At 39.3% G+C, this 26,688-nt stretch overlaps 1 long non-coding RNA gene across 5 annotated transcripts in view; it reads right to left on the bottom strand.

Moving 5' to 3' along the window:
• LOC139082066 (uncharacterized) overlaps positions 1-26,688 on the bottom strand; it is a 217,722-nt gene that overhangs the window by 58,094 nt on the left and 132,940 nt on the right. For 3 of the 5 annotated variants that reach the window (XR_011537770.1, XR_011537769.1, XR_011537773.1), the window contains one exon: positions 15,349-15,421. The exons of the other annotated variants lie outside the window; for them this stretch is intronic. This is a non-coding gene — a long non-coding RNA (uncharacterized lncRNA). The remainder of the gene's footprint in view (positions 1-15,348; positions 15,422-26,688) is intronic. 5 annotated transcript variants of the gene reach the window in all.

The raw sequence follows: 26,688 nt of genomic DNA, 5'->3' as shown, positions 1-26,688 counted from the left end.
ATATCCAATTAAAACTTCAGAAGTCTAAAAGAGCTAAGAAAATGACAAGATTTCAAACAGTTTATTCTCTTGTCTGCAACTTGTATTTCAGTTCTTTAGGTAATTTCAATATTTTTATGCTTATTTAAAAGGTATATAAGGTCTGATTTCAGATTACCTAAAGTATCCAAATAAAAGTCAAAACTTATCTAAGAGGACTATTTAAAAAATAAGCTTCATCACAAGAAAAAGATTTTTGATAACTATGTAAGGCGATGGATGTTAACTAAACTTATTGTGATAGTGATTTCACAGTCTACATCTATATCAAATCATTATGTCGTACACCTAAAACTAATCAATGTTACATGTTAATTATACCTCATTAAAACTGGAAAAAATAATAATTCTATTATAAGCATGTCCCTCAGCTTATGAGCTATTCAAGCTGCCCTACAGTGCCAGTGCTGGCCCTCTTTAGGACATTACTCTTGTCATCATTTGCCTTTCAAGCAGTTTCTTTCTTTCAGTTCATTTGAATATTAAGCCTAGAGAGACCCTGATGTTAGGTAACTGGACTTTTTGATGTATGCATCAATCAGAGACCAGCCAGGAAAACAGAAATCACTCTAGGTGTTTCCAGTGGAGAATTTAATACAAGTCATTGGTTATGTAGGTGATGGAAAGAAGCCAAAGGGGGTGGTGAGACAACTTCGAGATTGGCAAGAGCAGCAAGCTGTAACCACCGTTGGGGATAAAGGGATAGAGGGAGGAGATAGTACTGCCAGACCACAGAAGCTGGGGCCATTGAGCAAGAACTATAACACAGCAGAGGCCACCCAACAGGAACTGGGGTTATGGAGGCAGAGGTTGTCCAGTTGAAGCCATGGAGGAGATGCAAACTGTTGCTAAAGATGCTGCATGTTAAGAATGAAGAAATACCCCAGATTTTCCCCTTTTCTTACCCTCAACCACTGTCTTTCATTGTCCATGGCAACCAGGAAGCCAGAAGGGAGGAAATTTGAGAAATGTAGTTCTTGACAATAAGAACAGAGAATAAGGATGATTAGGGCAGGGAACAGATCTGAGAGCACAAATGGTAAGAATGTTTTCAAACCACCCCAGTAACTAAACTGCCTATAGCAAATACCATGGTTCACGTCATCACTTTTTACCTGATATCTGCCAAAAACTCATATAGAGTCCTTTTTGTCCTTAGTTTTGCCTCCTCTCAATTCCTCCAAACTTTGGCCAGAATAGTTTTTCTAAGGGGAAAACCTGATACAGAGCACCCTCTGGTTCTGCCTTCTTCAGTGGTCCCCATGGTCAACAGACTAATATCTAAACTCTCTTAGATTACATCCTTGACCCTACTTATCTCTTCGTCTTCAATTATATAGATTTACCTCTAGCAAAACTGAACTACTTGTAATTTCCAGAACATTCCATGCTCTCTCATGCCTTCCAGTATTTGTCTCCTGGAGAAACAACTACTTACACTGTGTGAGGTAACGGTTATGAGCATGGGCTCTAGAGTCAGACTGCCTTGGTTTGAACCCAGGCATCAATGCTTACTAGCCATACGGACTTGGTCGGGTTGCCTAAATTTTCTGTGATTTAGTTTCCTCATCTGTAAACTGAGGATGATAATAGAACTACTCACAAGGTTGGCTGAAAGATAAAAGGAGAGTTTATATATGTAAACCACTTATAATAGTGGCTGACACTTAGTAAGTATCGCATATATATATGTTATTATGATTGTTGTTATTTTATTATTCTTTAAGACTCAAGTACTACCACTTCCGTAAATGCCTCTCTTAGAAAGAGCTAAGCGCTCCTTTTCTTAATCTTCCTCTAGACCTTTCGTACATCTCTAACCATGTTGCGGTTTGTATGTATGTTGATCTCCAACAGCAGAAGATAGACAGTTTGAGAGCAGAGCCTCAGTCCTGCCATCCTTGTACCACCAGGTCTCACACACAGCCTGACCAAGTAGATGTTCATAAAGACGAGCATCTTTCACACACAAGAATTTCTAAACAATATCATCTGAATAGAACAGGGTAAGAATAAACTTAAATTTAATGAAAATAATGTCGGGATCTTCAGATGATAGAAACACTGGAATCTGTCTTTATGATTCTTCAGAAAAAATTAAATATCCCTTTATAGTAAGTTTTGCTTCTAAAACCATTTCTGTGCTCATATCACAATCCTCCATTTTCTTCTATGTTCTTTTGAACACCACCTTCTCTGTGAACTTCTCTTTGATCCATGTGGCCAAAAGATGGTCATCCTGTTACCTCTAGTTGCTCGAGTAGTTCTTTGTCAGCACCTCTTGTGATACGTCACTTCACATACCCAGCACTAAGCCAACTCTAAAACATTAAATCCATATTCCTCACTCTGACGGCAGATTCCTAACACGCCAGACTTATCAATGCCCTCCCACTGTAACACTCTGACTTCATTGAAATTCCAGCTTTGACCTCTTCCCTTTTCTCTCAATCGATCATCCCTCCCCCTCCTGCCACACTTTCTTTCTTCCTCTTTTTTCTCACTGCAGAGGCCCAACAAGGCTCTCAGAATAAACTGCAAGCTACTTTCCACCCTTTCAACAGCTATCATGTGAGGGTCACTAAAATGATGTATCGTATTGAATATATTGGGACTTTTTATGCAACGTTGTGCACTAAGCCTCCTCTCAGAAGATGCTTTCATGTTCCTTAAAAATCCTGGTTGTTGAGTGATGATCTGTCACTAACTGTGTGAAGACAGATGGTGTTAAAGGAATGTGTCAACCCCTTTAGGGTGTATTTGGGATGTATTGGGATGGTAGTGTTCAGTGGCCATGTAACGTAAAAAAGAGACTACTCTGCCTTCCTGCTCTCTTCACTATAATAGTCCATCATTTTCTGGCTTTTTCCCTCAATTATCCTGCCTCTTCCACATTCTATGGTAGCCATAATAAAATTCCCAACATCATCCAATTTTAACATCATTTTTCTTCACTTAAAACTAGAGAAAAATCACAAAATATATTAAGTTGGAATGACTCTAAATTTATGGTTTCCAGTCTTATCTTGACCTTTAACACCAGTTGTAAATTGTTCGTGTGTCTTCAATTAACTTCTTCTCTCTCTTCCCAAAAAAACTATTCCAACTCCCACTGTACCCCCACAGACTCTGCATTGCACAAACTCAATGTTAGGTTGTTTAATAAATTAATTAATTCAGTGGAATAAAGTCTAGCATTAGTTACCTATATGTTCTCCTATAGCAAACAAGTTGTTCCCAGGAGGCCTTGCATTTTTTTAAATATCTCTTTAGTCAAGCACTAATGCAATGCAAGTCCATGAGGGAGAAAAGTTGCCAGCTGCTGAGCATGTGGAGTGGACCTCTGTTACTTTAGCCTCATCAGTATTCATTTCTCCATCCTCTGAAAGCAGCACACCACATTTTCCTGGGACTGGCTAATCAAATATTTGCATGTTACCACCTATCCTGCATGCTGGACATAGTAACTAGTTTAGGACTAGATAAATGACTTTATCAGTAATAGAGATTCACATGGGAGGGATACTACTGGAAAGGTTAGGAAAAAGAGTATCTTTCTCATTTTCTAGGGTAGCTAAGTGTACAGAACACAAGCCTGGAGCTAGGGGTGGACACTTCTTTCCCATTAAGGGAAAATCAGTGGAATGGAGCCTAGATAGAAAAGCAGAATCAAGAGATTTTTAAAAAATTAAATCTGATACCTGATGACATTTTTTGAGCACCTGGATCCAGTCATATCTGAACATCAGGCTTAAGAACAGATAAATTTCCATCTTCTATAAACCAAAGTCAGACTTTGATTATTTATAACCAAAGAATCCCAGCTAATACAGCATCTTTCTCCATTCAAGAGAGTGGAGAGAAGAAATAAAGTCTATGTCCATACGGGGCCCTAAGAGAAACGAAGAGGGATGTGTGATGGGAAGTCATTCAGAAATCTGAGTTGTTTCTTTCAGTCGTTTTTAACTTTTATTTTTTTAATGAAACTAAATAATGTTATGTTCTTGTTAATCTATTTGCCCAATTTCATGCATCTGCTGAAATATATATAGTAGAATGTTATATCTTCTCCTGACTGCCAGCAAAAATGTATTCCTTCCCAAATGTCCACATCCAGCTTGAATTTCCTCTTTCTCTGACAGTAGTTCTTGCTTTCTGTCAGTATTGCTAAGATTCCTCCGTGTCTGCTTCTAGGCCTGTGTGTGTCCTGGTGAAGTCTTCATTCCTTTCATCTGTTTCCTTTTAAAGCTGTTTTAAGGTTCATTGCTTCTTGACCTATTCAGCCTTGCTGTTCTTCTAGCCCAGTTGAATTCCCCAGTCGGGGCTTCAAGACTCTATTACTGCTGTGCTGTCAACAACATTTTTTTCTTTCACCAACTTTTGGCTAATCCCTGGTCACATTCAGGGTGCAAAAATGCTGGGAGTGAACAGTTAACCAATCCACAACCCGTGCCAGTAGGACGTATGACAGAACCTATTTGGAATCTTTTTTTGTGATGTACTAGCTAATGCAGCTAAACACCATAGCATCAATCCACCCTCTGGAAGAAACCTAAATAGCAACACAAGAACAGGGTCAAGGATTAACTGATGCTAATAGAAATGTTCACAGTGATAGTCTAGATGAAATAGTGCATCCTAGCTGACGAAGTTCTGCCTATTGTTACAACACTATGGGAAGATATGCTTCCCTGGCAAGGAAAACCCCCTTTCGTTTGTAATGTAGCTTAATAGTTCACTTCTTGTCTGCTAGCTGTATTGACTGTGGTAAGAAACACAAACCACAAGAAGAGTCTGTAATGGCAGTGTGAACCACAAAGATGATGTTTACTCTACAGCTAAGCCAATAAGCTCAGTGCAGTATTTCATGGCTCTTTATATTTTTCCATATTATATTAGGCTGGTCCTTTCAGCAAGAGTTCTAATGCATTATAACCTATTCGGTGGCCAGCTTTAAAAGCATTTAATAAGAGGAACATGGAGGAAATGTCATCAATGAGCAAGGTTTGCCTTAACGATTCCTTGACGTGTTTATTATTATCTCCTGCTTCCTAGAGATGATTGTTCAGCAGTACTACAAACCAAGCTGAAAAAAACCTGAGACATTTTGGAGCCAAATGTCCTTTATCCCTGCAGGATAATAATACCAGCCTTCCATAATGGGCAAGTTGTGGTTTATTCTGTTTCCTCGAAGGGACCTTCTAGAAGGAATTTTATAGTCATAAGTTTTGTGTGAGCATTAAGCAATCTGTAGTATGTGTAGGAAGAGAAAGCATTTGTCCCAAAAGCTATGACTTCAATTTTCCTTCCTACTTGCTGCCCAGGACTAGGCAGTCTCCATCAGACCCAATGCCTCTTTGGACAAAGCGTTTTAAAAGTTATCTCCAGACCATAATCATTCATAGAACAGGCAACTCAGGCATTCTTGGGGGGAAGTCTAAACTTTATTGTTCACTAAATCACCGAGGCAGAGAAATCTAACCTGAATGGAAGAGTTTCGGAAAAATACTTTCCACTCTCTGAATATGGGCTGGCCTTGTTTTGAGGATATCTGGGGAGCTGATGCTGGTCACCTTCCTCATTTTCACTTGGCCCAATCTTTCCCTTTGGTAAACACACATTTCTACAGACCAAGATATTCTGTTGACTTCTACTGGAAAGATCTACAAGCAAAGGTGAAGCAGAACTATATGGAGCAAATGAAAATAGAACCCATGGGATAACCTGCCACTTTACAGAAGTAAATATGACAAATTTAGACCCACAGGAAGTCGTTTTATGGCAAAGATTTTGTCCTTTCAAAGAAAGGACTAGGCATTTTATTTTTCAAAATGAAACCTTAGATTTGTGAAACTATTACCAGCTGCCTGGTGGAAATGATTTTGTCTGTGGGGGCCTTCATGGTGCTCTCCCATGAAAAGAAAAATTAACCCTCAATAAATAAAAAAACTTTAAATTCCATGTTGGTAAAATTATTCTTACATTCCAGTTCTCATCAAGGACTAATATATATATAACATTTGAAGTTTTTCCATTAAACCGTTTTTGAATTATGAGTGACAAAAATATAAGTTTGAACAAATTGAAGGAAAAAAAATGAAAAGACAGAACTTTCATGCCCCTTAGCTAGAAAGTATGTTATTTACATCTCTGGGATTTCTCTACACACCCTCCCCTACCTCCATGCAGCTATGGGCAATGCCATTATTTACAAGTTTTAGGTAGAAAAGCTTTTTACTTTAGCATTTACTTTAATTCAACAAATATGCGTACCTACTCAGGGAAAAATTGTGTACCAAGTGCACAAAACATAATTGTGATAAGGCAATTTGGATTTCCTTTAAAAAATAGAATGCTTTACATAATGAGAAATGATGCCCATTTAAATTTTAGAAATGTCAAACTTGAAATGTCTGCTATACAAATGAGGAGCAGTGTTTATCAGGCAGCTGGAAATTTGGTCAGTAGTCAGGTGAAACTTGGCATATTGGGGTAGTAGTTTTCTATGTCATATTGATATCACACCTGAAGAAAGTTCACTAACCCATTGAGCAGCAAGCCAATCTCTGACACCAGGTGTAGGGGAAGAAATGAGGAATTTTATTACTGCACAGTGCTGAGCAAGGAGAAAGGGCAGCTAACACTGAAATCCCAAACTCCCCAAAAAGCTAAAAGGAAGGGTTTTTGTTTGGGGTTTTAGGTAGGGGAGGGGAGCATACAGCCTTGCTGGTTGGAGCTTTCCCACCAGCCTGTGTTTGGCCTTGAGACTACTTGCAGAGAGGAAGGAGCCCATCACCTTGCTGGTCAGCAGCTTTCCCACCAGCCTGTAGCTCCTTGGTGGAAGGAGGAGGAGGAGATAACAAATCCAGGTAATTATCCTTGGCCATTTGTCTCCAGGGAGGATAGTGGATTCTGGAGCCAGGAAGACAGGGAGTAAGCAGGGAATGAGTGCTTTGGTTTTAACCCCATATATGCTGGGTTTAATGTAGGAGCCAATATCAGGGCCAGTATCAATATGACATAATACAAAATAGGTTTCCAACTAAAAATTAATTTAAATGACCACTAAGTAACTATTATTTTAATCTCTTGTTTAAAATCTCTTCTAGAACGGTAAATATACTCTCCTTTGAAGCATTTCACAATGAATATGTTCAATTCTCCCCACTGCAGGCTGACTAAGTGAAGGGCTCAGGGAATTATATTAACTTTTTTCCTCTTCAGGTATACATCATCATATTTCGACTTCTGTATAGACTACATAGTGCTCACAACCAAAAGGCTAGTTCACATCACCATACAAATGTGTCCCTTTACCCCTCCTCCCACTCCTTCTTCCCCTGTGGTAGCCACCAATCTGTTCTCTTATCTATGTGTTTGTTTGTTGTTATTGTTTTATCTTCCACATATGAGTGAAATCATATGGTATTTGGCTTTTTCCATCTGACTTGTTTCACTTAGCTTAATACCTCCAAGGTCCATCCATATTGTCAAAAATGGCAAGGTTTCATCTTGTCTTATTGCACACACACTGAGTGTGTGAGTATATATATATACATACTCAGTGTGTGTGTGTGTACATATATACACTCAATGTGTATATAGTCATTGTACTCATTGTATATATTCCATTGTATATATTCCATCTTCTTTATCCATTCAGCTGTTGACAGACACTTAGGTTGTTTCCAAGTCTTAGCTATTGTGAATGATGCTGCAATGAATATAGGGGTGCATGTATCTTTCTGAGTTAGTGTTTTCGTGTTCTTTGGATAAATACCCAGAAGTGGAATTTCTAGGGAAATCTATCCAAGACCAGGAGGAGCAATTTGAGCCCAAGAACACACCAGTGCCCAGGAAAGATTAGAGAGGAGAATGGAAAGCTGAGCTACTGCGTTGGTAAGGAAGAATTTTTTAAAGAGTTGATAAGTATCAGAGTTTTTCATGTAAAGAGTGAAAAACTTTTGAAAAAATGAAGAGAAAGGCAGCAAAGTGGGAAACTGGGCGCTAACCCATTTAAACTTTATTGTAATTTCTTTTTACTCTTAAAAATATTTTCCTCTCTGAAATTTAATCAGAAGTCATTTCTTAAAGTTAGGAATTGTGCTGTGGTTCAAATAACTTAAACAGGACTTTGCTACCACCCTACGATGTTAACTGCAAGCCTATATCAAATTTTTGGTGTCTCATTCATTCATTCATCCATTTATTATTTAGGTATTTTTTCATGCACAATTACTGATATCATTTTTCCTTAGGCAATACCCCTACACAAAATGCCCATTAGGATATAAAACATTTTCCTTAAAGGAAAAACATAGAAGCTAATATCAAACAAAATCCTTTAGAGATCTTTGAATGAATCTGGTTCTGGTATGATCTTTAGCCAGTAAGTTATTTTTTAATTAAATAAATGCCTTAGGAGAAATATTTGTATTTGCTTTAGAGGTTTATGTAAGGGGTGCATTGCTATAAGCTGGGGTTACTGATGCTATTAAACAACATTGTATGTCAAGTGCTCCACTAATGGTCTCACATCAAGCCAGAACTTACAAGAGACAAAATGGGCGCATGTTGTTCCAATAAGGAATGATCAATCATACTGCAGCTTATTTATCAATAAGAAGTAGTCTACATCACACCAAATATCAAAGTGATTGATTAAAAGCATTTTCACTTCTCATAATTTTGGCATCTTATTGTCTGATTTCCATATAGCTTTGCATTAAGGTCATGGGCTGTAGAGTCAGAGACTTGTGATCTAGTTCCAGTCCCACCATTAATAGCTACATGACTTTGGGCAAGTTACTTCACCTCTCTGACCCTCAGTATCATCATCTGTAAAACAAGGTGTTACAAAATTTACCACCTCAAGAGTTGATGTGAGAATTAAAGGAGATAATGCGTGAAAAGCTTTGAACAGTGTCTGGAGAGTGACAGATAGTCTCTATATAATTCTAATTTTATTGTTAATCTAATTCCTAAACACAGAGTACACAGAAGTTGAAAAAAATTAAAGACAAAAATAATTATGATAAGTAGAATTACAGTCTCTCTGAATGTTTAGGGAGAAAAAACAATCCCTCTCCCTTCCTCCCCTCCACCGTCCTCTTTTTTGAAGAGGCTCTTTCATTCTCTCCCTTTGTATTATGTCAAAGCATTCAACCACTAAGGGCCCTTTTTCCCTCCTGAGAGCATTTGCCAAGTCAGATCCCCAATAGTCTCCAGACCCTTACAGGAGTCATCTAGCCAAGTGAGGCAGCAAAGACTAGACATTCACTATGTCAATTACGATATTTTGGCAATATGATATGTTGGCATCCCTCTTTCATTGCACTGTTGGTGACAGGCTGACAGAATGGAGTTCTATGAGAAAAGCATGAAAGCCTGGAGTGCAAATGGATTCAGTCACAACTTCTTGGGATGAAAAGAGTTGTACAAGATGCCTCCCATGGAAGGAAAATACCTCTGCTGGATGTCAATTTGGTTAGCAATGAACACGGTCTGCTAGGGTTCCATACCACTGAGGACCAAAGCAAAATTCTTTCCTGGAACTTACCTTGAAATATACATTTGGTTTCAGCCGAAATTTGTAATAGATTCTTAACTTCACACAAGTAAAGGAAAGGCAGATAAAGTTTAGAGTAGATATGATTTTGGACTTTTACATTTTTTAAGTAACATTTGTTAAGCCAATGGATTTTTAGAAACAAAAATAGCATTTGAAAGTATAAAGATTTGACTTGAACTATTTTAAAATAATAAACCAGGAGGCATGTATACTAGTGCTCATTCATGTTTTAGTGAGAAAATGATTATTGTCTCACGAATTGTAGCTTTCTTTTCTGGCCCTAAATAATGCAACCTTAGTGGGAAAACCAGGGCTCTGAGACATATTACAAACAGTTGTAAATATGGCAGTTACATTACTCTACTCCTTATGAGCAGAAGTTTTCATTATAAATATGGATATTAAGAGGTTCATCATTCACATACATGCTCTAATCTGATTCTTGACAACAGAGAAACGAACTCTTGTATATGTGAGTGAAGATATTTTCTCTTCTTTCCTTTAGATTTTTCTAAAGACAGAAAAAAAGCACATTTTTTGAAAGCTTCTTTCTTGAGGACCAAGACCCTTTTAGAATATTCCCTGATCTTTCTGTGTAAAGATCGAGACAGGAATGAAATCCTACCCCTGTATAGAATCTGTACCTGGTTTTTAACTGTTCAAGTACTATGTGAATATATTACCATTGTAGGAAATTAAAACAATACAGATTCCCACCAGGCCTTTTTACTGGGGCTCCAATGGGAAAAAACAACTGATTTCTTGCTTGAGGGAAGATTCTGGTTGTAGAGAATCCTGCATTTCTTTGAAGAGCAGATTGGGCAATTGCTCTATATACAGACTTTTGATAAGATACCTATTTTCTGGTCCACATCTCATTCTTGCCTTCCATTATACCTGATGGTTCAAAGGCCTGAGCCTATTCCAGATTATTTTCCAGAGCAGCATCTCTCCAGCGCGGTCCCCAAATCAACAACATCAGCATCCTCTGAGAACTTAGGAATGCAAACTCTCAGACTTTACTCCAGATCTACTGAGTCAGAAACTGTGGGGATGATGTCTGGCAATCTGTTTTAGCAAGCACTCTGGGCAATTCTGATGCACGCTGGTATTTGGGAACCACAGGTTTGGAGCAAATTGGCTCCCTTGGAGGACAGATCTGCTCTCTGCGCTCAGGCTCTGACTTTCTCTGCCCTGCCACACCAATCACCACTCTTGCATCTGCTCTCAATCTTTCAAATATGGGTTAAAGTCCGTGGTCCCCTAATGACCTCATTGCTGTTCTCTTTACATGTGAGTTCTTATAGCCTTTTTATTTCTTTTCTACCATTTATTGGGGAATCAGGGAAGCAGAATTGACAGACATATACTATTAGGCCACTATCCTTAGCCATAAGTCTCAAATATTTGAATAGGCATTTCTAATCAATGTATATTTGTACTTGGTGCATATTTATCTTTCCTAAAATTGAAATCACTAAAGGTTAGTCCTGGTGTGTGTGTGTGTGTGTGTGTGTGTGTGTAGGGGAGAGTGACTTTTAAAAGAACAAAATTTTTTTTAGTAGTGAACTTTATTTTATTTCATTACCTTCCTCTTTTATCTTTAGCAATCACTTCTTTGCGAGGGCAGGGGGTTAATTTTATTTTTCTAGTTTCTTGAGTTGAAGATATAATTTTATTTTTCATGGTCTAATAAATGCATTTAAGGCTATACATTTTCCACTAAGTACTACTTTGGCTAGTCCTCACAGTTTTTGATAGGTACCTTCATTGTTACTTATTTCTAATGAAATTTGAAACTAATCTGAAATTTAGTTTGATTTCTTTATTAAATAAAAGTTATTTGGAAAGTTTTTCCTTTCTCTTTTTTCTTTAAGAATGTAGGTATTAAAGTAAGTAAGGAGAAGCAGTGGGCTTTGGGAATTTTTTAAATCGTTTTTGTGGTCTAGTGTTTGTTCAGCTTTTATGACTCTTCTCTGTGCACATGAAAAGATTACATATTGTGCTTTGGAATAAAAAATTCTACATGTATCTGTTAAGCCAAATTTGTTTATTGTGTTATTCAAATTTTCTATACCTTGCATTTTAGGTCTATTTTAGCTATTGAATTCTGAGAGAGTTATATTATTCTTCCATTATCATTACAGACTTGTTATATTTCCATAAATTTTTGCTTTCTATATTTTAAACATGTGGTTAAAAATGAAGAAGCCTGTAACTGTCTGTCTTGTACACTTTTTATTATGAATTTAGTATTGTTTATTGTTTTAGTGCTTTTTTATCTTTAACTCCACTTGCTTGATAAAAACTATATTTATTTACATTTCATTAATATTTGCCTGACATATCTTTTTTGTTCTTTTATTGACCCTCTCTGGCCATGTCTCACATAGACGGCATATAGCTGGATATTTTTTTAAGGTACTATCTGAAAGACTTTGGCTTTTTATGCAATCATGACATTTATTGAATTAGTAGTATCTTTGGATTTCTTTCTGTTTCTTATTCTATGTTTTCTATTTATTGTCCTTTATTTTGATTTTTTTTATTTCTTGAATTTGTTAATTGATGTAGGGATTTTTTGTTATTTTTTTCTTCTCTTGGTTTGAAAGTTATATGTTTTATTTAAAATTGTCTACTTGCAACTTAAAAAGTTTTAACACTCATTTAAAATGTTTTTCTATAAATCATTAAGATCTTGGCGCATTTGGAGTTTTCTATTCCCACATCCTCCTCTGCCCAACACACCCTAGCCACACCAATAGGCATGTCGTGATTTTTCATTCTATATATTTTTACAATTAACTCTTAGATAACTACACATTTTATTTCTTTGCCTATCATTGTTTATTGTATCATGTCTACTATTCTTTTTGATTTATTTTTCATTTTGTTGAAATACGTCCTGCTCTTTAGGAGTCCTTGCACATCTATTAATTGTAGTTTGATCATGTTTAGAATTTGGAGTTCAAAGTAATTTTATTTCTGAACTTTAATGTGCCTAGATTGTGTTTTTAATTCATTCTGTTTGACTCTGAGTGGGACTGTCAATATAAATATTTATGCTTGAGGATTTATTAATTTTTACAATCATAATATTATTTCCTATATTGTTAATTATGTAACAGAAATTTTTTTGTTTTGTAAATGCCCTAATGAGAATATTATCTTGTCCTGATAAGGATATTAATAAAACTTAAACAGTGCACTTCTGTTTGTTTGGTTAATTTGATTTCCTCAACTGTTAAATGCTTTTGTTTACTTGTTGAAACTGGCACTTTTATTTAAGGTTCTGTGTTGGCCCATCATGAATCCTGTTTCCATTTAGAGTAACCTACTAAAATGCTGTTTTGAATGGGAAAGGAGGAGAAGGAAGGAGATGCCATGTGACAGCAGTTAATTTTTTGGGTGTGAGTGCACCCCCTGTTCTTCCTGGATGCCACAAGATACCTGGGGCACCACCCCAAGTTCACGCATACACACTCTCCATCGTGTCTAGAGGCAGATGATTTCTCTCCATATTATCCTCTTTACCACACTCTTAGCCAGTTAAGGCACACTTTTCTCACTTTAAAGATGGGGAAAACTGAAGCACAATGGGGTGAAGTGATTTGTTCTAGCACATCACTAATCAATGATGGAGCCAAGAACAAAACTTAAATCTCCAGACTCCTGGGTCTATAGCTGTTTCCTGGATCGTGCCAAGAAGATCTCTTACCTGGATCTGATTTAAGTAACTGCCATTAAGTTACCGACCAATTGGAGAAAAGGGTTTTAGAAAGTAAAAGCGTATCGTTGGGGGGAAGAAATAAATTGACGGGTCTCTAAAACAAAAGAAAACAATGTGTATATTTCTGCATAAAATGATATTAGGCCAAAAGAATCACAGCAGAAGACAACATTTTTCAAGGTGAATGTTAATGTCAACGGCCACCAAGTTTAGCTGGGGCGTTCTCTTTTGCTTCTGCTAGTGCTGCTGCTGCACCATCACCACTTACTTTGAGCAAGTTGGGCTTCTGATCTGACCAAGGACATGGCTAAGCTGTGAAAATTCAATAGAATCCTCATAAAGCTGAAACACTGGTGTGAAAGTTGACCCAGTACAAGTAATTGTTCTACAATGCCAGTGTCTTAAAAGGGAATGCTGCACGCCTGCACATGCGTGCTAGAAAGAGAATGCAGCTTGGTCAGACTATCTATGTCATCTCAGAAATTTTAAGAACACCATATCCAAATGGAATTTCAGGCCAAGGGTAAGTAATAGATTAATTCTAAAATGCTGAGCTATTTTAGGGTGATGAGGTCATGAGATGATTTTACTTTAAATGTTCTTTATGATTTTCAAAGTCATATAATGATGCTGTATCAGATAGCTTTTGCAGCATAACAAACTACCCGAAAACTTATCTGTGTAAGCCAAAATAAAGCATTTTTTTCACAGATTTGTGGTTGGCAATTTGGGACACTTTGACCGATTGGATTTGAACTCTTTCTTGTGTCTGTAGTAAGACGTCAGGTCAGCAGAGGCAGGCTGACCTTGAAGTGGGGCACCTCAGTCCTTGCCACATGGAGGACTGAATTTACACTGCTGTTATCATGATTTTAGGATGCTTTCTTTGCTGAGGATGAACCGTGAATCTTCTCCATGATCTGTTAAAATTAAACCTGTGATTATTCAGCTTAAAAAATTCACTAGAGAAAATAATGTAATGGTTTATTTGAGAAGTCTCAAGTCATTGAGGTATAAGTGTGGAAATTTTTATTTTCCAATAATTTCTATCAGCTGTGCTGCCAACTCCCTTCCCACTAATGATCTCTAAATCTAGTCTCATGGTTTTTCTGTCATCTTCAATTATTCACACTTGGTCTAAACCAACCTCCCGTTAGAGTCACTTCTCCCCTCCTCAGATCTATGAAGGTCACTATACCTTTGGCTCCACAACCTTGCTGTGGTCCTTCCTCCTTGTCCTTTTCCTCTGGTGTTAGTGAGGGGAGGATGGAAGGAGAAGATGCCTCTCCTGACATGCCTGTGCATGGCAAATAGGCTGTCTTCTTCTTTCTTGGCCCAACTACCTTTCCCTTATACGAGCAATTGCACTTCAGTAGTGCAAAACTTGCTATTGCTTTTCTGTGATCAGCTCTGCCAATCAAGCTGCAATCTATGAAGTAGAAGTGGGTAGAAAGAGGTCCCAAGACACTGCTGGCATTGAACCCAACTCTAAGGTATTTCCTTTAGAAATTTGAACACATCTTCAAAAAGTTGAGCATCACCTGGCCAGCATATCATATCCCAGCCTGCAGTGGTCCCCTGCAAGCTGACAGCCACCCCTCCCTATCTCGTCTATCTACATCCTTTCCCAGCCCATTCTTTGGTTCCAGGAAATACTCAAGAGAGCCAATTCATGCCTGCTCCATCTGGCTTTATCATCCCACCTTCTTTCCTCAGTACTCCTGCCCCCAGAACAACATAGCAAATGTGAAAGCCTTATTACTCAAGAAACATCAAGTAAGGAATGTGTCCATTTCTTGCTAAGACCCACAAACTTTATGAGGAATTCTTTTATCTCCCACTCTCTTTGGCTTCAGAGAAGAAACCAATAAGTGCCTGCATCTCTTTCATTTAGGGAAGAGGAGGTCAGGGCCTTTAAAAGTTGTCTCCTGGTTCTTTTCCAGTCTTCTTTATACAAAGAGTGGATGAGTGAATAGTGGGATGAGAGAGATTGGAAAAAGGTGCTTACCTCTGATACTGCTCAAATGGCACCTTTCAGCAAGTCCTTTGGGGAGGTAACTGGCACCCCAGCCTGAAGTTCTCTGTGAATTTAGAATGCAGAACATATAGTGGCCTTTGCTCTCAGCTGTGAGTTCTAGAAGCTAATACTGGGAAGTTAAAAAAGATTGAACAAGGCATTTTACACTATCTTGATAAGCCTTTAATATAGGTAAACATTTAAAAAGAGTCCCAGGTGTAACTTCACTATCGCTGTGAATGAAAATCTTTTACTTCAACTTCTGTGGCCCATTTTCCTCTCTCCTTTTGCTAGATCACTCTCGTTTCTTTGCAAATCAAAACAATTTATTGTAAGAGTTTAAGAATATCTTTGTAGGTATCGATTAGTTTAAATATCACAGTTCATTCTCTTTCCTTCAGCGCCAAGAAAATTGATGTAATAGCCTGTCTTAAGTTGGTTTCCTCTATTGGTCTGTTATCTGACAAGACACCTTTGGCAAAGTAATGACAAAGGCTCATCAATATGCTGCTTTTCATCTGCCTGACACTGAAATCAATGGACTGCAGAAGAAGTCTGTCTATCCACATTGTCAGAAATGATCACTGTCCTGGACAGAGCATGTTACCTGATTTCTCTAAGCATTCATTCATTCCTGAAAGCTTTCTCTGGGCTGTTACAACAGTGACCCTGCTTAGAGGTCAGAGATGAAGATGCTGTACAATCAGAGGGTACTCAGTAAGTATGGAAAGGGGAGACTTTCTCAGAGTGTGAGATGATATAATGGTCTGCATATCCGGCCCCCGGGAGAAATCACATTCTCCATCTCTGGGACATGTGATCTGCATTTGTGGGCTTGCAAGTCCTAATTTGTCATAAGTGACAGCTGGGATTAGAGGGTTACACCTTGCACCAAGGAAAGAATTTACCCAAGCAAAAGTGGTTGGATTGGCATAATGAGTTTTTAGAAGAAAATTTAAAGTCTTCATCAAAAAGTTTAAAATAATAAAATATAGACATGATTATATAAATATTTTGCTATGATTAACCAATAATAATAATTAAGCAGAAGAAAACAATTTGCCAAATGTATTTTAACATGTTTAAAAAATTTTCAATCATCAGCAAGAATAAGAATTATCACAGAGAACACTGAAGTTCACTAGCAATCGTAAACCATTATAGAATTAGGTTTTCCTGACTTGGAAGCTGCTGGGCTTGTGTTCTTTCTAAAAGAATAATGTCCTGGAACCTACAGCCATCATTTGGAACCCTAACCCAAGGCAGAAGAAAAAGTGAAGATTGTTGATTTCAGAGGTGATATCTGAATTATTCTGATTGGTGAATATCTAAATCATCAGGGCAGTTGCTTATTCTCTGGTGGAAGAGATACAAAAATATCATGCCCTAAAAGCAAGAAATTCTTTCTCCCCAAAACCCAAATTTTGTCTACTTAAAGGGCACTTTCTTTTGTTCTTCATATTAGCCAGTAGTTATACATTCTTTCCCCCCTAAAAAATTGCTCATTCTAAAGTAACAATGTTGACTCTTTTGAGATTTTTTCCCTTGTCCCATCAATGGTGAAATCCTACAAGTGATGACAGTATAGTTAAAATCCTGGGAAGCTGTGAAAGTATGTTAATAAGAAATTCGGAGACAACTGTCAAGAACTCCTCTGAGGAGGTAGGTGGTGTGTACTTCAACGGCACTTACTAATGGGTGACCAAGAAAAACCCAAACCAAAATTGATTGCAAAGAGGATGTGTGGATGCTGTAAGGCAATTCCTGCAGGAACACTGATCACAATGTGAGGGGCCAGGGTATATCTTTAGCGATAAATATCCTGTAAGACCCCAGAAAGCATAGTCAAAGCATGGCTAAAAATCCCAGAAGAGGAAGGAAGGAGAAACTGCAGCACATATCAAGTCTAAGGAGAGAGGCAAGACCTCAAATGAGTCAAGTGGTCAGGACTAAGAGGGATTAAAATTAAATCAGGAAAGGGAGTAGAAGGTGTGTGCACTATGAGACTATGAGCAAGGGGTTCACTTCAATGCAACAGTGAAAGGAGAATAAAAATTAGAAGGAATTGCTTTCTATAAATTAAGGAAGTATTAATTTCTCCTTCTAGCTAGTAGGACACTCACTGAGAACTCCAAGATTGTGTAAATTACTCCCAGAAAATAATTTATGTAAGACAAAAACTTTTTGTTGTCACCCTTCTTTTGTCGCCACTTCTTTGCTAACAGACAGGGCTAGCTTCATTGGCAATCCCACAGGACCCCACATTTGGAAGAACTCTGCACTTAGTTTAATTCTCTGTTGTCTCCATCTTGAAATTCTTAATAATTTTCAAACAAGGGGCGCCACATTTTTATTTTGCACTGAGCTCCACAGATCCCCAAATTGCTTCTCCCTCCTCCAAGTGCCCAAGACTTCCCAGAGAGTCTGGGCTCCTCTGTAGCACAGAGTGCTTTTTTTATCCACCTGAGCCATACACTGCAATCTCATTCACTTGCCAGGGAATTGGTTTAGATCTAGGTATAAGATGCCATTCAAACAAATGAGAACCAAGAAGAAGTAAGCTGGGAAATTTCTGGAAAACCTTTCCTCAAACTTAAAAAAGGATGCTGGCGGAATGTTCCTTTTGTTCCTACCTCAGGATATTGATGAGTGATGCTATCAGCATATATTCTGAGTCTGACCACTTCTCCTTCCTCCCACCACTATACCCCAGTCACCTCTCACCTCGTGGTGACTTCAGTAGCCTACTAAGCATACTCCACATTTGCACTCACACTCCCTTACAGTCAACTTTCCATAAAGGAGGCAGATTGCAGCCTTTTCAAACATAAATCATGTCATCTACCCACTCAAAATTCTCCAAAAACTTCCTACCTTATGATAAAACTCAAGATTCTAATTATGGCCCATGAGGCCCTGATGATCTGACATTTGCCTACCTCAATGATCTCGTTTCCTCCAGTCCTCCCCTGTTCACTCCTTTCCAGCCACACTGGCCTCCTGGCCGATCCTCAAAAATATCACCCATGCCTCTACCTTGGGGACTTTGAGGCAACTTGGAAACCTTTCTCCTACAAGTTCCCACGGCATACTCCCTTCCTTCATGGCCTTTCCTCGTGGGCCAAAGAAGACTTCCTGGACACGCATTTATAGAGTAGCAGCCCCTGCACCATTCTGTATTACGAAGCCCAGCTTTATTGTTCTTCACTTTTCAACCATCTGAAATATTAGATATTTATCCCTACCCCTTTTGTTTGGTCTCTGTTCCCATTAGAATGTAACCTGATAAAGGCAGAGAACTTGTCTCTTATCTGATACTATAGCAGGAGATCTGTTTGTTAACTTATGGCCAACTTATTCCACTGGGTCCACATAGTCCCATTATATCCCCAGTATCTAGAACCTTGGCACTTAATATTCACTAGATAAATAATTATTAAATAAATGAATAAATGTTATGCTTAAGAGCTTCTACAGCCAGCCTGTGATCCTAAAGGATTTTCTTGACATGTGGTGGAAGGCAAAGCAGAAAGAACCCAGATGCACTGTGAAGTCTCTGAGTCTGCAATTCATTAATCAAGCACAGCCCTACCTCCTACTTGTCATGTGCAACAATAAGTTGTTTAAGTCACTTTAATAGGGATTTACTGCTTACACACAGCTAAAATTATCCTAACTGCTTCGTAATTCTAACCTACTAGAAAATTTTGACATTTTAAGTTCTGGAATATATCATCCAAGAACATTTTTTTCTTCCCATTGCTCATACACTCTGGATAAATTTAGCTAAAAGGTTTACGACTTTTAGTACTAACTTCGTAATACTAATCGCATCGCTTACCCACTGTGACTTACTACCATGGGCATTTGAGTTTCCCCAATTTAGATAATGATGCAAAAACAATTTTCTTGTGCAACTAGGCAAAACTGAACTATGAAATTTACAATGAGGAAAAAGAAAACAACAACAACAACAACAACAACAAAACCCCAAAAATACCCAAACCTTGCCTTCCAGAATACTTGTCTTCAAATATTTTTTTTTTTAAAGATTGGTACCTGAACTAACAACGGTTGCCAGTCTTCTTCTCTTTTTTTTCCTGCTTTTTCTCCTCAAATCCCCTCAGTACATAGTTGTATATTTTAGTTGTAGGTCCTTCTAGTTGTGGCATGTGTGATGCCGCCTCAGCATGGCCTAATGAGCAGTGCCATGTCCGTGCCCAGGATCCGAACCGGTGAAACCCTGGGCTGCTGAAGTGGAGTGTGCGAACTTAACCACTCAGCCACGGAGCTGGCTCCTGAAGTATCTTTTTGATAAAAGCATTTGCAACCTCTTAGAAACATTCAAGTGAAAAATGCTTCTGGGAGTTGACTCCATAAAAGAAAAGAATGTGCTACAGAGATCTGCTAAAGTCCAAATCATACACATATTGCATCCTTCGAAAATGTCTCCCATATTCTCAAACATATGGAGCTAATCTCCAAGAATTAAATCTTTCAATTCCAAATATTTCCCTATGAATTCACTGTTAACCAAGTGTGACCATATTCTTACCATTTAGGATTAGTTCTTCATTTATTTATTGAGTGCTCCTTGTATTAGACTTTAAATCTCTGAGGAGTTGTATACGAATAAGACGTAGGTCCTATTCCCAAGGGGCTTAGCTTAGCGAGTAAGACCTCTTGAAAGTCTTCATACTAGTATGCATCATAATAGGTACTAAGACTCTTTTCCCAATCCTGAGGCCTACGGAGTCCATTGCAAACTCCTCATCCACCCTCTGAGGTCTGGACAGTGAACTACAGTCCCAGAATCTGCCAACAGAGAACACCAGTCACCCTGTAATCTATGTGACTGTTTATGTAAAGGGTGCCCCCTAGAGTTGGGCAGTCCCCTGCCTACATGCCCTGGGATAGGTGTCAGTCCGTTGCGACACTACCTAACGTTGCAACCAGAGCTACATCTGGAAGCTTATGGCCAACTCCAGCACCTCAGAATGTGACATTATTTAGAAATAGGGCTGTTGCTGATGTACTTAGTTAAGATAGGGTCATACTGAAGTGGGATGGGCCTCTTTTTCAATATGACTGGTTTCCTTATAAAAAGAACACCATGTGAAGAGACAGAGACACAGGGAGAACACCATGTGGAGGTGAAGGCAGAGATTAGAGTGATACATCTATAAGCCAAATAATGCCAAAGATCACCAGCAAACCACCAGAAGCTGGGAGAGAAACCTGGAACAGATTCTCCTTCACAGCCCTCAAAAGGAAGCAACGCTGCTGATGCCTTGGCCTTCCAGTCTCCAGAACTGTGAGACAATAAATTTTTGTTGTTTAAACCACCTACTTAGCAATATTTGGTTACGCAGGCTTAGCAAACTAATACACCCCACCTGTTTGTCCCATTCTCATAAAAAATGTTTAGCTGTGACCTCTGGAACCCCCATTTTATGTTAAATAAACTTCCCAATATCTTTATTTTCTTCACCAAACAATCTATTTCTGGCACTCTCTTGAGAATGGTAGAACGGTGCTTTGTATGTGGTTATCTCAAGTACTAACCAGGAATTCTTAGCTCCCTGATGCTATTTCCAGGGAGTTCCTTCCCCAATATGTTGTAAAATTCCTTCTTGCTCTGCAAGTGAAGCCATTGGATATCTCCTACGCTCCCACACCCATCACTTTTATCTTCCAACCACTTCCTCATATTCATGAATAAATTTGACACCTGCTTCAAACTTTTCATCTTCATCAAACTTATCGCAAGTTCTGCCATCATCTCAGGTATCTTTGATGGCCACATGAATAAGCCACCAAACTCCTCAGTCCAACAGCTCTTTGCTCTCTTCAAGCCCAGTGGCCACTGTCCTCTACTTCATTCACTGATACTTAGGCACCTTGCCTCACCTGGATCTGCTCTACATCAGAGCCAATAAATTCCAATAGCCCACTCACTAGCCACAACCTTCTATCCTTCATTTTCCTCATAGTCTTTTTCCTGGCAAACTTGTCTCCTCTCTTCTTTTGGCTTCCTAGCGATTTACATTCTCCCAGGTGATTAGACCTTTCCTGGCTTTACTTCCCCACACAGACCAGACCTCTTTGTTGATCATCAACAATGTCTCTTCCATAAAGGCAGAATATAAGCATATAGATGGTTCTGGGGGTATATCAACAAAGGTATGGGGGCAGGGAAGAGAGAAAGAGAAATAGAGGTAAAGACGGAGAAACAAAGAAAGACAGAAAGAAGGAGAGAGAGGGAACTGGTAGAATGCTAATGACTAGGTCAGTTAGGCTCCTCCAATCCTTTTCAATTTATTTCAGAAGGTAATAGTTACTTATCTCTCCTAAAATTTTGGTTATATCACTAATTTGCTTGTAATTTTTCAATTGTTCCCCATCAATTATACAATTGAGTTCAAGTTCTTTAGACTGGCTTCCTGGGCTGGCAATAATTTGATCTTGTCTACCCCTCCAGAATCATTGTCCAGCACTTTCTAACTCTCACATTGATGCTGTGGGGACCTGGAATTGGCCACCCCAGGATATGTCTCTTTGGCATCAGGATTATTTGAGGCTGATTGCTGTTGATAAACTGGGACAGGGAAGGAGGCTCTGAGGAATGGAACTCGCCCTTTGTTAGGACACGTTTACATTTGTAAGGTAAATCTCTATCTGTAAAAGTTGCCTCCCTCTCTGTACCAGGAAGAAGAAAGGAGATGACCTTCTCTCTAAAAACTCTTAATCAATACCAAAGGCAAGGACTTAAAATCTGCATTTTATTGTGCCTGTCTGGTAACCTCCCGTAACTAACTTCCCTCCCCCTCCCAACACTGGCATTTCTTAAGGATTAAGCATCTTTCCTTAGGCTAGGAACTGATTGCCGAGCTCACCTGTGACCGCCCAGCTCCAGACAATCGACTTGCCTCCTGCTACGCCCACCGAGATAGCAGACCACTACCTGCTGTGTCCATCAAGCACTGTGCCGACAGGGCAATCTTGTGACTATTGTGGGAGGGACATTTCAATCACATGTGAAACACCCCGTTTGGGGGTATATAACAACTGTGTGCACCCCACTTCTTCGGTGCCCTTTCTTCCTTCGGGAAGAAAGGCCCTGGGCCATGATTCCTCATAAAGCTTTGTTTAATTTTCTCTTGCTATTCTGTCTCATGTGAATTTAATTCGTTCTCCAGCCAGACGAACCCCCATTTGGGGAGAGGAAATGTCCTCCTCCCCTACAATGCCATTGGAAGACTTTCTGCTTTTGCGTGTGCTTCTGCCTACAGTTTGTTCTGCCCTTCTTTACGTAATTCCTTAAGGGGGTCCTTCTCACCCCGGTCTTCTGGTGAACTTCTAAGCCTCCTTCAAAACTCACTGAAGACTTGACACCCCTTTCATAGCCTTCAGATTTCTGTGCATAGAATTTATGAATTCTGTCTTTAAGACGCTTGTTCACCTTGTGCACACTTCTACAATTGTGCTGTTTTTTATTTTTATTTTTTTCCCAGTGTATCTTCATGATAGCACTGAGTTTCTCAGCCTGCACCATTGACATTTTGAGCCAGTTAATTCTTTGTTGTGGATGGCTGTCCTGTGTATTGTAGAATGCTTAGCAGCATCCTTGGCCTCTGCTCACTAGATTCCAGGAGCATCTCTCCAAGTTGTAACAACCAAAAACATCTCCAGACTTGCCAAATATCCCCTGGAGGACAAAATCGTCCAGAGTTACAGTGTAAGCCACTCCAGGTTGTCTTTTTCATCTTATTAATCTCAGAAACTAGCAGAGTACCTGGCTCATAACATACACTCAGCCAGTGTTTAATGAATTGACCTGAACCACAGAAAGTATGATACTGCTCCAGCAAAATGCCACAGAAACTCCTAGAGGTGTCAATAGCATTCTTCCAGGTATTTCTAAATAAAGATATTTTCTAGTTAAAAGCAATGTTTCACTATTAGAAAGGACAAAGAAATTCTGGGTCTTCTTTCTAAAAGCAAAGGGCATGTTTGAAAAGGTTGGCTGAGCACTGTGGCCCAAGGCTAGTTTCGACTGTGTAGCTCCTGAAGCCTTGCAGGCTCCCTCGCGCCTGCTTCCTCACCGTCTGGGAGCCCTTTCTGCCTGTCCCTGCGCCTCCAGCAGTTTCCTTCTGCAGTGCTCTCCCTCGCACAGCACTGGGGTAGAGTCCCTTGGTAGGCACTTGAAGCTGCTCAGAACCAAACCCTCAGCAAAGGTGAATGGCTCCAGTGGCTGACCGCCAAGTCCATTGTCTGTCTGATTCCTGGGCCAGTGCATTTGGCTCCTGTTTACTGGGCTTTTATCTGCATTTATCTTTTCAACCAAAGGAATTTAAATCACGTCTTTATCTTTTACTACTGAGGCGGCCTAAATTCTTTTTCTATCTTAATGTGACTTCCTAGTCCGGCCCATTTTCTTCTCTAAGAGAGGGTTATAAATATTGTGAGATGGGAAATGGACCACTTCTAGGAAAGCTGTGTGAGCCCAGCTTGGTGCATATGAGAAGGGGTCAGACTTCTCAGCACCATAGGGTAGGACTCAAAGAAGATATTTCATATTTAAAACAAAATGTACCTTATGGCTTTTCTCCCACCTGCCAAACGGCAGACCTTGCATTCTTCTGTTTGCATAGCAAATTATGGAAAAGCAAAGAGACTCTGGAGAACTCAGCATGGTATAACCAAATGGAGAGGTTTTTTTTTTTTCCATAAAACAACTGTACACATTAGAAGAGAAGGTAAATTCCTTCACAGCAGCTGATGGACCTTTGTGACAGAGCAAAGCTATCTTCGCCCGATTGTGTTTGCCTTTTGCTTTCTCTGCCTTGGGCTTTGTGAAAGTATGAAGCATCAATTTGGGACTCTTATGTTTAAAACTATTATGGCAGACATTGTAGGCTGGCTATCCCAGTTTCCGTCTCCTTTGTCCTGCCTCTAACTTACAAGCTGGCAAAACAGAATACTCACTTTCCCAGCTTCTCTTGAAGCTTGCCTGGATGTGTCACTTGTTTTTGCCCAATAGGACATAAGAAGAATTTTGCTGGGAGATTCTGGGAAAGTATTTGCCTTCCTGATATAAAAGACGAATGTTTCTTGTGCTGCCCTCCTTCCCCTCCCTCCTGCTTGAATGTGGACATGTTCCTGGAGCTGCAATCGCCATACCGAGACTGTGAAGCATCTCTTCTGTCAGTAGGCGGCTCTACCATTCCGCTACATGAGAAAAATAGACCTGTTTCTCTAAATCTTGTAGACAACTTTTCGGTTGTTTGCTGCCAAGAGCATTTATAAGGAAAATAGTTGTGTTTATATTCTTATCAAGTCACTATGAATGTTTGTTATACTCCTTCCCTCTTCCCTAGGCACTCTCACCAGAAATCCATCAGGATACAGGGTGGTTAGTCCAAAATTTACCTGGCATCAAGTATTAATCTAAGGCAACAATGATGTTACAAGTTAATTCCAGAAGACATGTTGAAAATCTAGGTCATAGTCTTCGGATGCCTGGCTTTGTTATAGCTAATGTTCCCTGAGTGCTCATTATGTACTAAGGCCTCTTCAGGTGCTGCTTTAAATGAATTAACTCAGTGCTCATAAGAACCCAAGGAGGTAGGTACCAAGATCACATTCATTTAAAGATGAGGCAACGAAGACACAGAGTAACTAACTCACTGAAGGTTACCCAGCTAATAAGTAGCGGAATATTATTATCTATATGGCTCAGATTTTCTGAACCTGTAGAGTACATGCCCTGAAGAGTATGTGCCTTGAGGAAAAAAAAAAACATGGCCATTCTAGATGTGTTAGATGAATTTCCATCTGCATCTTTGAGAGAATATCAGTTACTACCCTGTAAGATGAAACCAGCTCTAAAGGGAAAGGTGATTCTGCCCGCATCACTCAGAGAAAAAGCCCATTTAAATGAAATAATATTAAATACTAATATGAATAAAAATAATGATAACCAGTAAATTGTATTATGGACTTATCATGTGTCAGGCACTTTGCTAAGCATTTTTATGGACCATTTTACTTATTCCTCAAAACGATACAGAGGAAGGGAGGCAGAGACTCTGCTGCCAGCCCCAAAGACACAGCTTCCCCTTCCACCCTACTGTCTTTGCCCCAATATTTTTTCCTCTGCTTACCACCTCCTTAAGAAGAGCTCAGAGAAGTGGATTCCCTCCCCAGCCCCAGGGGAGCAGCCATGATTGTGTCTCTGTCACTGATCCCCTTTGCCAGCTGTTGATTCGAGGTAGGCATATTTTGCCTTGAGAACCTGTAAACTGGGAGAAATGAGAGGTAATCTAGGGATTTCTGGGAAAGATTTCCCTCACTGGTCAGGAGAAGCACCAGGAGGAAATGACCACATTGTCCCAGTTACCGAAGCAGTCATCTTGGGACCATAAGTTGAGAAGCCTAAGCTCAAAGCCAATTTGCTAAGCACAATAGAGGAAAAAAGAGAGAAAGAAGCTGGGTCCCCAATGACAGTACTAACTGCTGAGTTTACTCTGAAACTGCCTTCCCTCTGGATTTCTTGTTCTGTGAAATAACAGATCCTTCCCTTTGTAAAATATGCTAAGTCGGTTCTATTATCATCCCCATTTTAGAGCTGATGGAGTGTGGAAACTGGGATTCAAACTTAGGCAGTCTGTTTGCAGAGCACAAGGTATTTGCTTAAACAGCAAAACAAAATACCATCACCACCAGCACTTCCTAAATCTCCCACCTTCCTCGTGCTAGCTACAAAAAATTCACTTTTTTAAAAACCCCAGTAAGAAATGCTCACAAGTGAATTTCTGAGCAACCGTCCTGTTATTTACCAAGTTATATTCAGATTAGCAGTCCACAAAATGACTTTAGAAAAAGCTTGCCTTCTCCTAACTAGAATGTGAGACGTATTGATGGAATGCTTATTAGAGAAGACAATGGCATTCCTAAGAAGTAACTAGCATAAAAGTGTGAAGGGGAATCTGGTAGATTTTCCGAGCCAATCTCCCACAACATCCTTCCCTTGTGCCCCTCAGATCTTTTGAACTTGTTACTTGCCTTTCCCCAAACACGGGACTCTTGCATCTGGGTCCCTTGCTCAGTCCTTCCTTTTGGCATGAGGTTCTCCCCACAGCTTGCCAGTCTAAACCTCATCCCTTCTGTGGGGCCCAGTTTTAGCACCCCCACCTCTCAGGTCCCCTGTCACACTTGGTTTCCCTTTCCATTATGTTCTGATAGCATTTTATCTGTCATATGTTGACATTTATCTTATTACCCTCCTTGATATTATTTTTATTTATATATATATAAATCTATGCCTAT

This window comes from Equus przewalskii, chromosome 2 (assembly GCF_037783145.1).
Source record: "Equus przewalskii isolate Varuska chromosome 2, EquPr2, whole genome shotgun sequence".
In the NCBI taxonomy this organism is placed as follows: Eukaryota; Metazoa; Chordata; class Mammalia; order Perissodactyla; family Equidae; genus Equus; species Equus przewalskii.
The sequence above is the reverse complement of the archived record's forward strand: the minus strand, read 5'-3'. Positions and strand labels throughout refer to the sequence as shown.